Source organism: Neopsephotus bourkii, unplaced genomic scaffold (assembly GCF_033783945.1).
Source record: "Neopsephotus bourkii isolate Nb327-2 ecotype Australia unplaced genomic scaffold, CSIRO-AGI_Nbou_v1 NB_1067, whole genome shotgun sequence".
Classification (NCBI taxonomy): Eukaryota; Metazoa; Chordata; class Aves; order Psittaciformes; family Psittacidae; genus Neopsephotus; species Neopsephotus bourkii.
The window spans coordinates 1,057,095-1,070,125 of NW_026901555.1; the positions used below are offsets into that span (position 1 = coordinate 1,057,095).

At 52.0% G+C, this 13,031-nt stretch overlaps 1 protein-coding gene across 4 annotated transcripts in view; it reads right to left on the reverse strand.

The window, feature by feature from the left end:
• The window catches only part of PAK3 (p21 (RAC1) activated kinase 3), a 171,611-nt gene that overhangs the window by 65,947 nt on the left and 92,633 nt on the right, over window positions 1-13,031 (reverse strand). Inside the window, exon 1 of one of the 4 annotated variants that reach the window (XM_061361889.1) lies at window positions 761-880. The exons of the other annotated variants lie outside the window; for them this stretch is intronic. The gene's annotated coding sequence lies outside the window, so the exon portion shown is untranslated. Of the gene's footprint in view, window positions 1-760; window positions 881-13,031 lie in introns of those variants that run through there. 4 annotated transcript variants of the gene reach the window in all.

A 13,031-nucleotide genomic window follows, 5' to 3' on the forward strand; every position in this document is an offset into this window, starting at 1 on the left:
AAACACACCGCTGTATTACAAACGGGGTTCATTTCTGGTACCGGGGGGAACTGGATCTGAAAGTGGTCTGGGTGAGCAGAACGGGGGCATTCCCGGCTGGAGCCAGGCACCGCGCCGGAGCGGCTGAGGGGCTGGCTGGTGTGCAAGCCTGGGACAAAGGGACACCCGGCAAGGCACCGGCTTCAGCGAGGCACCGGCACCACCGTGCCTGTGCCGGGGGAGACCACCCTTCCCGACGGATTTCAGCCAAAACTTAGCAGGCGTTTCTAAAGGGGTCGATGGGCTGCGCGTTGCCAATAAAGAGCGTTAAAAAAAGGGAAAGGCAGAGTTATTTATAGCCCGATTCCCCGCCCGCCGCAGCCGCGCCGCCGGGCTGCATTGTCCAAGGTGGGAGCACACGCACCACGGCAGCGCCGATGGCCGATGTCGGCGCCGACACAACTCCGGACCCGGCCGCGGCTCCGCGGCCACACCGGAGGCCAGCCCCCGCCGCCGGTCTCGGTTCGCAGACGACACCGGTAACACAGGTGTCACCGCCGGCAGAGCGGCCCCAGCAGCCCCGCGGCCGGCACCGGCGCGGCCCTCCCCGCGGCCGCAAACCCCGGCGGATCCCCCCTCCCCACTCCTCCTCCTTCTCCCCGCCGCGGCCCCGCACGCACGGCCCCGGGCGAGGCTCGCCAGGCCGCTCGCAGCCCGCCCCGCGCTGCGCCGCCGCTCCCGTTCCCATTAACGCTCCCGTTACCGTTAACGCTCCCGTTACCGTTCCCCGGCGTTCCCGCTGTCATGCTGCACTCGCCGTCCCCCGCCGCGGCCTCGCGCCGCCGCCGAGGGCCCCCCCCGGGCGCAGCCCATCTGCCGCGCGCCCGTCCCCCCCCCCCCTTCGCGCGCGCCGCCGCGCCCCACAACCCGTGTCGTCACCGGCCGCCCGCCCCTGCCATTGGCTGCGCCCGCGCGGCTGCGACGGCCCCTCGACGCGCGAGGCGGGCGGGCGCACGAGGGGGCAAATCTTGTGTTTCAAGGCCGCTGCGTGGGGAAAGCGCGGTGCGGGGGGGGGCTTCACTCCGGCCGGTACCGCGGCGGGTCCCGAGAGGCGTCACGGTGCGGCCCGGGCCGGCCCTCGTCCGCCCTGCAGTGCCGGGTTCCCCCCAAATAACGTTCGCCACGTGACAGCCTGTGGGATGCTTCTGTCCTGATCCAGCCTGGGGAAACCCACCAGGAGCATGGCATGAGCAACCCGCTCCGGCCACACAGAGGACACAAAGGTCCCCAATGCACCAGCGAAGAGCCTCCTTCCATCCAGAATCACGCTCTCCTGGGCAGTGTGTGCTCCTGCTCCTGCTTCCCCCAAACCCACAAGTGCTCCTCCTCCATGAAAGGTCTGAAAAGTACAAACAGCCACTGTTCTGATGAGGATGGCCCCAGTTTACAATGTTTATGGGAAACAAAATAATCCCCAGACAAACGTGACCACTTTTACAAGCCCCACCGGCTGCGGGAAGGGCTCTGCTATTCCATCCCAACATGGACACAGCTTTGACCCTTTTTCTCATCGTTTCCTAAGGGAGAAGCACAAGGCCGTGTTTATCAATGCATTATGCAGCAGCCATGGGCAAGGGATGACGACTGCCTTCTGCTGGCTGCTATTGCCCCAGGTAAGAGGCAGGTCACATTACCCAAGAGCAGATAACAAACCATCCCAGCCCCGCCACACGGTATGTGATCTTCTCTGGCCAGGCATGGTCATGCTGTCGCCTTACACAACATCAAAGGATGTGTTTTCCAGGAGCAAATGCTCCCTGAGTCACGCAGCCAACGCTGCCGTGATGAGCAGCCCCTACTGAATCACCACCATCCCCTCCTGCTGAGGCCTCACCAGGGCTTTTTCCCCCAGCAGAAGTCAAACCTATCACTTACCCACAGTCAAGCCACGGAGCAAGCTGCCAGTGCCGCTTCCACCCCTGTGGGGAAATACCCCTGTGAAGAGATGGCTCCTGAGATCCTCCAAGGTCAGCGGTGACCCTGCGAGGCCTCAGCAATGGAAGAGGCACTTTCTGCTGCAAGTCACATTCCCCACAGTGAGAGCATGGTGTGCACTCATGGGGGCTTGGGACAAGGGTTGGGCTGAACCCTCACCGCCAAGACAGCGGAGTTTGCAGAGGCTTATACTTTGTCCCAGCCTTTGCCCCTTCAAAGGCTGTGCAAGGATTTAGGGTAACAGCGATAAAGGGAACGCTGCTGAAGGAGCTGTCAGGGGTCCCTGAAGGGCCTTACCCTGCAAAGGGCCCTTTAAAAACAGCCCACGGAGTCAGAAAGGCCCGAGCAGGTGATGGACATGCCTCCTGCAGAGTAGAAATCATTCCCAAATGCTTCGGACACAGGACAGAAGGTTACAGACCAGCTCCTACACAGTGTGAAGCGTGAGCTCACTTACAGGCTTCCGAAGGACAGAGGCAGCCCAAGAAGAAGATGCAGCCAAAGCTCTGCCAGGCCATTACAGATGTTAGGACTGAACCTGTGGGTGAATCACTTCCATTCATTTTACAAAGTCCAACTAAAACACAGTTTTAACACAGACGATTAGCTGCACTATTCTCATGAGCACTGTAACAAAACTGGCAGGCTCTCTGAGACACCAACCCTGGGGCCTCTGAAGTTACCAAAGACTGGGTGAGAGCAGATGAAGGAAGAGCTTCAGCTTCCTCCCCCCTGTGAAAGAGCAGAAACTTGACTCCATGACTGCACGCAGGGAAAGAGCAGGACCAGACCCCATACTGTCAGCCTGGCCTAAAGTGATGGCTCCCCTGGGAGCTGAGGAAACCTTGCAAGCATTGCCTGTGCATGGTGAAGCTCTTCCTGGACATTGCAGAGGTTTTACAAGTCTGTGACTTTGAGGTTGGCCTTTGGAGTCCTCACAGCCCCTTGAACCTGTGCTGTTTCAGCCAGTCTCTGCTGGGAGGGGGAAGCAGCCCCCTCCAGCCCCAGGCACAGGGCTCAGCAGTGGGAAGCTGGACTGGCCCCACAGGTCTGGCACCCGGGATGGGCTGGGCTGGACTGGACCAGGCGAGCAGGGTACCATTGAGCCTGGTCCAGCCCAGGTGTGGACAGGGTGCTGGCTTTGTCCCCACGGGGCGCCAGAAAGGAGGCCAGTCCCTGCTAGATGGGAGTCCTGTGTGACTGTCACATGGGTGTCTAAACTAGCTGGAAACGCTTACAGTCTGCATGGCCATGAGGCCCAGCCTCCAGACCCGCAGGGCCTGCCCTGCCCCAGCTACATCTCCGAGCAAGGGTCTCATCTTGCAAACATAACCTCAGAAGCTGCCCTAATTTGAGCCCCAAAGCCCCAGGCTTTAGGTGTCTGAGAAGCAGGAGGAGGGATCTGGCTGGACCAGGCCTATCGCCAGCCCCAACAGCTCCTTTCTTCCGTGCTACAAAAGGCAGGACTGGCTGTGTCAGGACCATCCATGCTGCACTGTCTCTATGCTGGGCTGTGCACAAGCTCCTCAGCCCCTCTGTGGGCACCCCCTGCCAAAAGCAGTTCAGAGGCAACTCCTCCTGAAGATGCAGCCCATGGCGATGCAAGGCCAGGTGGCCAACACAGCAAAGCAAGAGAAAGAGAGTGGGATATTAGCTCTGAGTAACAAACAGCCTTCTCATAGCCTTTGTTCCTCCAAAAGATGCCCAAGGACTTCAGAAGCCAAAAGCCACGTAACCTCACCTGTCAGATCCACCCAGACAGACCCTCCCAAACTGCAGTGCCGCAGACCCACACTGCCTGAATGGACCAGCACCCTTCCCTGTGGCAGAGGGGTGTGCAAGAAATGTCTCAGCAAAGGAGGCCAAGCACCAGCATCTTCAGCAACCAAACGTACTCTTAGCGGGGGTGACCAGGAAGTTACCAAAGTCAAGTCTTTCTTGAGCAAATGGAGGAATCCCATCAAAAGCTGCCTGCTCCTGCTTCCACAGGGAATGTGGTCAAGCATGGCAGGAATTCAGGAAAGCTCTGCAGCCACACACCTGCAAGATGCTTCAGTCAGTACTATGTAGGATGTAACCTTAATGAGGTACACGGCTCCAGAGGTAGCTCAGCTACACCCCAGTATCTGCAACAAACCCCTCTGCTTCAGCAGGGCAGGAAGGAGGACACATTCTCTGTCTGCAACAGAACTGGTTCTGCTGCATTTATCACACCTTGCTGGCAAGCAACACAATCTGAGCAACACAGCATGACAGGCAGCTGAGTGTCAGTCGGTTTTCATGGGGGAAAGGATAGCATTCATCTCCCATAGTTAGCGGTAGCTGCCAGAGAACTCATCCTGCAGCTAGCATGAACTCTGAACACCTAACTCCCTCCCCATTAACAAAACCCCAATAAGCAGCAACCCATTCTGGCTCCTCACAGCTCTGGGTATTACACTACCCCGCAGCTTTCTGCCAGTGCCAGACCACAAAGGCACAAGCACTCGGCCACCACGGCTCCTGCTCCTGACCAAGGCTGCATCAAGTGTGGGCTACGGGGACCTCCTCTGCCAGCCCTGCTGAGCTGCAGCAGCACTGGAGCCGTTTGGAGCAGTACCACAGCAGGACCAGCTCAGCCACACCGGGGCTGATGTGGGGCACACATGGAAGGGACACAGAGGGATGCTGGAAGCTAATAGTTAAATTTGGGGGCCCATGATGTCATGGTTCCCCAGGGCCCCACGGATTGGCTGTGGGTGAGCATCTGCGGGGAGCTGGGGTTGCTTATTTGCCTGAGGTTCAGACCTTTCCCAGCGGCTCTGAATCAGGCTGGTTGTCGTGACAACGTGGATAGTGGCAGCTCCTGATACCACGTAATGAGGCTGTCACAAAAAGGAGCCCCTCCATCAGAGAGGTTTAGGGATCATTAATGTTTCCGAGGGAGCGTGAGAGCAGGAGAGGTAAGGGGACCATCTGGCGATGCTGGAGCACGTCAACAGCCTCCCTTGGAAAGGAGCTTCATTAGACAGGAACCACCTACCGACACGTAGCGATGGGAACCAGGCAGGCTGCCTGCCAGCAGTGAGGGGGTCCCAACTGCGCAGCTGTGGGATCTGCGATATGCTGAGATCCAGGCAAAGACGGAGCAAGGAGGACACACGAGTGCTGCTTAGGAACAACTGGAGCCCCTGAGGGGTGAAGGTGCCTGGGGGCCTCTTGGGGACAGGGCAATAACACAGCCTGGGACAAGTGACACAGCGAGGCTGGCACACTGTGCTAATAGTTTCACTTGCTCCCGTTTAGGGTGTAAGTCACTGAGAGACTCTGTGCCTCAGTACACCCCATCTGCAGGTAACTTCTGTGAGTGTTCCGAATCCCTTCCCACCACCATGCCGTGGGCAATGGGAAGTACATGTACTGCAAACCTTGTACAGGGCAGGGTAGGGACTGGCACCAAATGCAGCTCATTCCAAGAGAATTCACGGGTGACTGCATTATCCCGAGGATCCTCACAGTTCAGGTGCAAGAATGACAAGGCAGGGCAGAGCTGTGCCCTTGGCATTACTGAGCCTGGAGGATCATGCAAAGCACCAAACACAGTGTTTTCCCCTGGGATCTACACATGCACTGCCTTCTCACCCCGGGAAACATTTTGTCCTTCACCTTGTCCTTGTAAAACATGGGTTTTACCCTGTTCTCAGAAAACCCTCAAGGTATCTCCCATTGCCTGCAATAACAGTGGTTTGGGGTGCTGCAGTCTGAAACCTTCATGATGGTGATAACCCCACTGCTTGGAGAAGCTTCAGCTGCCAAGCTACTGACCCCCGAGTCCAGGTCCCTGGAGAAGGACGCCCACATTCACGTTAGGAATACACTTTTGGATAAAACTTTCCTGCAATATGATGAAGTCTGAATCTTTCCTAGGATGAGACAGAATTTACCTCCATCGATAGCTCTTCATGAGTGTTACAGCAACAACTGACAGAATGTTTCTTTTACATCACCTTCATCTGCTTTAAAAATACCTACTATAAACACTTGCTTATGTCAGTATAAGTAGAATAAAATCTTCATATTAAAAGCAGCTGTACTTTAGTTTAGTTTATATTTTTACCTCATATCATCATTTTCCCACTCAAAATTAATGCCTCAACTGTGGATTTGAGATGTAATAAGAATATTACCACATGCCATTTAAATAGCAATCAGCTACTGAAGACTGCATTTAATAGATACATTTCTTAATATACCACTGCTACACCTCATTAAAACGTTGAATCTTCACAACTGTTGCAAACAATCAAGTGGGATTTAATCCACCTCCAGAACTAGTAAAACTGAATGTAATGCTCTCCTACTGCGGGGCCGTGTGTGCTATAAAATCCAAAGCTAAAACAGAGATATAGTTGATTACATATAGCAGAAATACTCTCAGATTAATACAAGGCACTGGCTTCACAAATCCTGCCTCTCTCTGAAAGGGAGGGGAATGTCTGAGAGAAAACCCCCATCCTGGAATAGGGTTTCGCAAGAGGGCAACTATACAAGCTGATACTGATTAAACCAGTGCTCTGAAATACCACACGAGCTGTGACGTGATGCTTCCCAAGGACAGGCCATACAGCCCAGCACCACTGCTCCTCCACAACAGCTTCTAGTCCTTCCTTGTGCTACTGCAGACCCAGGGGAGTGTGGCCAAGCTGCCACAGCCCAGCACAAACACTAGGTTTACTGATACATGCACATGCACAACCATGTATATGCAGAGGTGGGAGGTTGTTCTCATTTAGGAACACATGTATGTAAGTATACTGCTGTAAGCTCTAAGGGCAAAATCTGCACAGTAAAACCACTACAACAAGATGGGCACATGCAGCAAATTTATCTTCTCCTTGAAAAATAGCTGTCATCCAACATTGATTCTTCACTGGAACAGCCACACATCACTGCGCCTCACTTTTCAACCTATAAAATATCTAGAGCTGGGTGAGACATGTAAAAACTACTCTCCAAGCTGTTATCTTGGTTTTCCTCTGAAAAGCATTTGCCAACAAACTAGGATTTTTACATGAGTTGTTCTCCGTTATCTCCCTCAACTCCATGTGCACAGGAGTGATCCTGTGCCTGCTGGGAGACACCACAAGAGGCTCAAGAGGTGAAGTGTCACCATTTTACAGGCTATGTCCACTGCTGTGGCAGTGTCTGCATCTGGGGTTTTAATTTACATTCACCTCGATGCAATCAGCAGGACTGAGGAGGAGTGAGCATGAAGCAGCCCTGTGGCACATCCCTCTGCTTGTGACACCTGAGCCCAGCCCTGTGCTGAGAACACACATGCCACAGGGAGACCTGCTGAGCTCCCACCTCAATGCACGTATCTGAAAGGGGTAAAGCACTGGGGGTACCTGACATTTGGTGTTTTCACAGACACTGAATATGGAGGCCAATATATAATCTGTGATTGTCCAGAGCATTTCAGCATCCCAGACCAAACCACATGAAAGTAACATCCTAAGGGAAGGTATGTAGCTGATCTGATTCACGAAAATGCACTGATTGAAGCCAACAAGGCACAATGCAGCTGTGCTTCAGGAACAGAAAGGGCTTAGGCAGGGATTCAGATCTCTTTTTTGCTCTCCATAACCAGAAGATTTCAGACGTGGGATGGTTATGGACTGAAGACACAGGAGACTGGACCCTTTGGGGATCCTAGACCCCCAGCTGTGGTATCACAGAGGAGGGTCTGAATTATTCCTTCGAAACAGATGGGACAGCTGAGGCTGCTGTTCTAAGATTCTATGCTTCTAAGACATGTAGTTTCCTTCCCCTGTCCCTACAAATGAAAGCAGATCCTTGTTTCCATGCGTCTCCTCCTGCTCATTGAGCTCTGTCTTAAAGAGCCCCCTTTCCTACAACAAATGTTGTGAGTCTGAGAATTAACCTCACACCAGATGAGGCTGAACTTTGATTTCACTGCCATTGCAGCTCTACTGATGTCATGTGAATATGAACAAAGGTGCTATGGGTGGCAAACAAATGCCACTGCGTGACAGCTTGTGAGCACTGAAGAATGCTGAGTTACCAACATGTTACAATGCAAAGGTACTATAGGCATTGGGATACATCAGCCCAGAGGGCCTGGAGAAGAAAAAGGTCTTTATGTAGTTGCCATTTCATGAATGAAGACTTCATTGCCTGGAGAATATCCCATGACAATTAGAGTTTATTACCATGCCAGCTCAGGGCAGTGTCCTCCCAGCAGACAGAATGTGAGCTTGACTTAGAGAATACCCTTCCCAAGCTTACCAGGGTTGTGACCTGGAAAGCTGAAATGCAAGGAACTGGCTGCTGATCAGGCAAAGTATTTGATGCAGGGTTGGAGAATTCAGTGGCTCTCGGCTATAGCAGACAGAGCAGGCAGGCATCAATAGCACTAGCTGAAGTGCCCCTCTTTTCTTCAGCGTGCCTGACAGCATCTACAGCAGCGGGACTGAGCCTGCCTTTGTGATGCAAACAACTGCAACAGCTGAAGAGAAAGAGTCCTCTGAAACCCGATTTAGTGACACTACACACAGGGTTTCAGGAAGTTGTTCCACAGGAAGGACTTTCAGCTTTGCAAGACTGACCACATCATGATAGTAAATGTGCCATAAACAAATTGTATGTATTGAGGGGCTACTAGAGCCTGAAACACAGCCGTGCCTCCAACACATCCTCTGTGCAGATACTTCTTTAGAGGAGAATACTTTCTTCTTCTTTCTCCTTCTTTCTCCTTCTCCTTCTCTCTCCTTCTCCTCATCACTGTTTGTGAACCCTTCCATCACCTTTTTTCCTTTTCTCCCCTGTAACTCTGCTAACACTTACAGTTCACTACATATCAGGACACAGCAAGTAAAATGTGAAAGCTTATAGAGATTTGTTCAAGCCAAACAGTATTTCACTGCTATTTGTCCCCAGCCTCTTGGGTTTGTTTGGCCAAAAAAGAATTCTGTAAGGAATCCTGAAGACTGGTCGCCCAGCTAAACCTGTGTGCAGGTACAAACACCAAGAGGTTTGTTCCATGCCTTTATCTTTCATGTCACTGAGAAAGTTACGGTATGTTTTGACACAGCACAGGCAGAACCAAGCATTAGTTTTTGAAGCCAATACATCACAACCCCAGAAACAGCATTTTTATCGTAAGTTCAGAGCCCAGAAGGCAGTGGAGCATGAGTTTTCTGGTAAAATAGGGGCTTTTCTTCTTAAAAATTATGTTCTTCAGCATACAAAATAGTCCACACTTGCCAAGTCTTATCTGAGCAAAGAGGTTTGAACACAAGATTATGGCCAGATAAGTTCATGGGATCTGGAACCCAAGAGAGACCATAGAGTGAGGGTGAGGCCTGTTGTAGATGTGGGGACCTATTTGTATCACTTTCAGTGACCAGCTTCCTTTCAAAAACTCAAGAAAGCCTCAATTTCAGCATGCACCCACAAGATGGGAGGACACAATTCATGGAAAGCTCAGAAAGTTTTGGTTTCCATCCAGCTCAGATCAAGAACCTATGTAAAAAGAAAAAATATGTCAAGAACCACGAGCATGACTTTTTGACCAGCTTCAGCCAAGTACATGAAGCTTGCCAGTGCAGGAAGCTCTGCATTTCAGCCCTCTTCTGGCTGTGAAAGGGGGTTGTTCAGAGAATCCAGTCAAGCTGATTCATCTGGTGCTTAAAGTTGTCACCTAATCAAGAGCTGGGATCAGGAAGGAATGCCCAGGTGACATTAAAATGTTAAATGCAATGGACTGAATCCAATGATTATTTTGATTGGAATTGCTAATATGTGGGATGGGGCTGGAGGGTCTGGTTTCCAGCATGAACGCATGACATTAAGGCCACTGGAGGCAGGGTCTGATAGAAGCTTTTGACCCGTTCCATGCTGCTGCTGCACCAGGTCAGACTCCCCTTCCACCCCAGGCTGCTGAGTGACAAGAAGCTCCCTCAAGGTCTAGGAATCCCTGTCACAGCAATAGTGTCTGGCTGCTCTCCTGCATCACAAAAGCTACAAACCTGCACGGTTGCCCTACTATTTCCCTAACCACCATCTTCCATGAGGTATTTCCTCCTTTTAGTACCCACGAAATCTGAAGCTCAGTGATTTATGGTAAACCTAGCAACATAAACAGAGAAACTGTCTCCTTCCCTGAGCAGATGAATTTCTCTCTGTGAAGAGACCTCAGAGCCACCCTTCATCTCTTCAGGTTGCATACGTGCAGCCTGTAGCCAGTGTACCAAGACAGCCTTCCTTGTCAGGAAAGTGCTTTTGCAGTTAGCTGATAAAGTTTCCCTGCCAGTCTGAGCTGCTTCAATGCAGGGATATGTCATAAACCTTCCTCCCCAAAAATCCTTCACTGCATGAGAGGAAAATGACTGGGGTGTGTTTGACAGGCTTCAACTACCTGAACTCCCTTTGAAAAGTATTACAGGGACCCAACCCCACCAAGAACAATCACTTTTAAAATAGAAATTAAAATTAAATACCTTGATTTTTGTCATGGGAGGAAAAGCAACACGTTTCCCTGGAGCTCCCACTCCACCTCTGTGTCACGCTGATACCTTCACTGACAGTCACGCTCAGCTTCTGCCAGTGCCCCATGGAGCCCACCAGGATGGGGTCACCACGCTCAGTACCCACCTCCCTGCTCCTGGTCTCTGTTAAGCAGATAATGGCTCCATATGAACAATCTTTACAGTGAAAGGTACCATTCCATGTTGAGGGCACTGCCAGAAAGGAGCAGAGCCAGAGGCCAGGGCTGGGTTCAGTGGCATCCTGCCTGCTCTCCTGATGCCATGTATCCGCACCAGACTCCAGCCGACAGCATGCAGCCAAGTGTAATAAGTGATTCCATGACATAACTCCAGTTTACACCAGTGTAAGTAAGACAGGGCTCCTGCCCTCACTTTTCCTATGCTTTGTGTTGCTTTGTTGCAGTGCTGCTTTGTGTTGCTTTGTTGCAGTGTTGCTTTGCTGTGTGACTGCCAGTCTGAATGCCAACACCGCCTGCCTCTGGCTTACTGCGGGACCCAGACTCTCTTGCCTCAGTGCAGCCTTGCAGTTCAAAAAAGATGCTTGTTCATACATGTTTTTAACCATGTTGCTACCCTGGCTTCCTCTCATTAGCCACCTTGGTCCCACACCAGGGAAACAGGCCAATTACCTTGCACAGCCTAAGGGAGAGCTGCTGCTTGAGGAGGCAACGGGTGCTTGCCCTGGTGGGAATCACGGCTGGCCATGGTGAGGGGGGGAAACCCCAGGAGTTGAGGAAGTCTCAGCAAAGCAAAGGGGGAAATGCCAGATAAATTCCTCATTGTCAGACACCACCAAAGGACCACTGCAGCCACCCTGACCACACTGTCTCCTTTGAGGTGACACCTGCACGCCAAGCTACAGTAGAGGCCATCGGCAGACAGCCTCATCCTGCTCTCCCTGTGCGCTGGGCAGACACATCAAGCCTGGGCTGTGTGTGCCATACAGAAGGTCAGTAAGACACAGGCACTAAGGTTTTCAACTAAGCCAAAAGCTCTCTGTTCCCTTTTCCCCACGGGCACCATCAGATAGACCAGGCCCCTACTCCTTCAAGCTTATCATCACACAAGTCATGGGCTCTATCTCCCATAAGAGATATGATCTGTCAGTTCAGGCTGACACACATGTAGCCCAGCTCCTCCTCCTCACAAGGAGTTAAGTGACTGTACAGTCTTTGCTACACTTACCAGTGTCTACAGTGAGAGAGGAGACGGGGGAGAGGAAGCTGGCTTGTCCTTTGGAGGTGCAGTCCCTTCAGCGCCTGCCTCCCCCAAGCCCTGCACCACCAAAATGGATTTTCACACTGAATTCCACACACAGCCTATGTGCATCCCACTTGATTTATGTGGCAGCCACGCTCCCTTCAAAACAGAGCATGGTCCAGCACAGATTTACTGGGCAACAAGGTGAATTACAGCTGTGAACAGAACGTCTGGACAATTGCTATGGCAAAAGGGACTGGCATTGCTTCATGCTACTGCTGCCAACTACCTCCTGGTTGCACAACGAACCCCTTATCAGCACCTCGCACAAGAGCAAGACAGGAGGCGCTTTGCAGCCTTTGCTTTGTGCCTCACTAATCACTGCTGGGCTGACAAGTCCCATGGACCAGGAACAGACTGCTCTTCTGGCTCAGAAATAGAGCCCATACCGTGCCTGTGCTCTGACTGCTGAAAACGTGCCCTCAGATGGCCTGTGATGCCATTTTTGTCTTCTAATGGAAGCTGAATGTCACTGCTTTCCCCATCAGGAATGAATGCTGGCAGACTTGTGGCACCAGGCAGGAGCTTAACGGGTCTGTCCCAGGAGAGGGGCACTGGGCAGGCACAAGGGGAAGCTTAACTCAGTGCCAGGGTCTGCCAGAGCCCACTGGCACAGACAGGCAGCCTTGCACATCCCAGCTCCTGTCTCCTGCCACTGCCACCCTCAGCACACCTTGGAGAGGTGGAAAGTCACCAGTCCCCTTGGAAGGAGGCTACAAAACTGAGTTTCATTTGCACCCAAGTGATCCGCTCAGGATCCGCTGGGTGGATTCAGGAGACAGGAGGAGAAAGGCCTTAGTTGTCTTCTGTTTAGTGATTTAATGTTAGAAAGCACTGGCACTGAAAGCATCTCAGCTTCACGGCCTTTGAGCTTTTTTGGTTGTGGTTCAAAAAGGCAAACTCCAAACCAAGGTGCTCACATATAACATAGGAATTTTCCTCCCTCTATATATCAGCTCCTCTCCATGAGCTATCCAAACCCCACGTAAATAAGATAAACAGATCTTACCCTACCTAAGGGAAATGAGAGGCACAGCAAGTCCTGCATCCACACCAGCACTGCAGAATAACCCATGTACTTTGCACTCTACACTCAATACTATCTGCTCTACTTTGTAATTTTCCAAGCAAAACTCATTTTGACCCTGCAGAAAACTGTCTGTCCAGAACTGCTGGCACTGAACTGGCAGGTCTGGGTCACTACACCTCCCTCCAGTGTCCTTGTACAGACAAGGCCTGGAAAAGTGA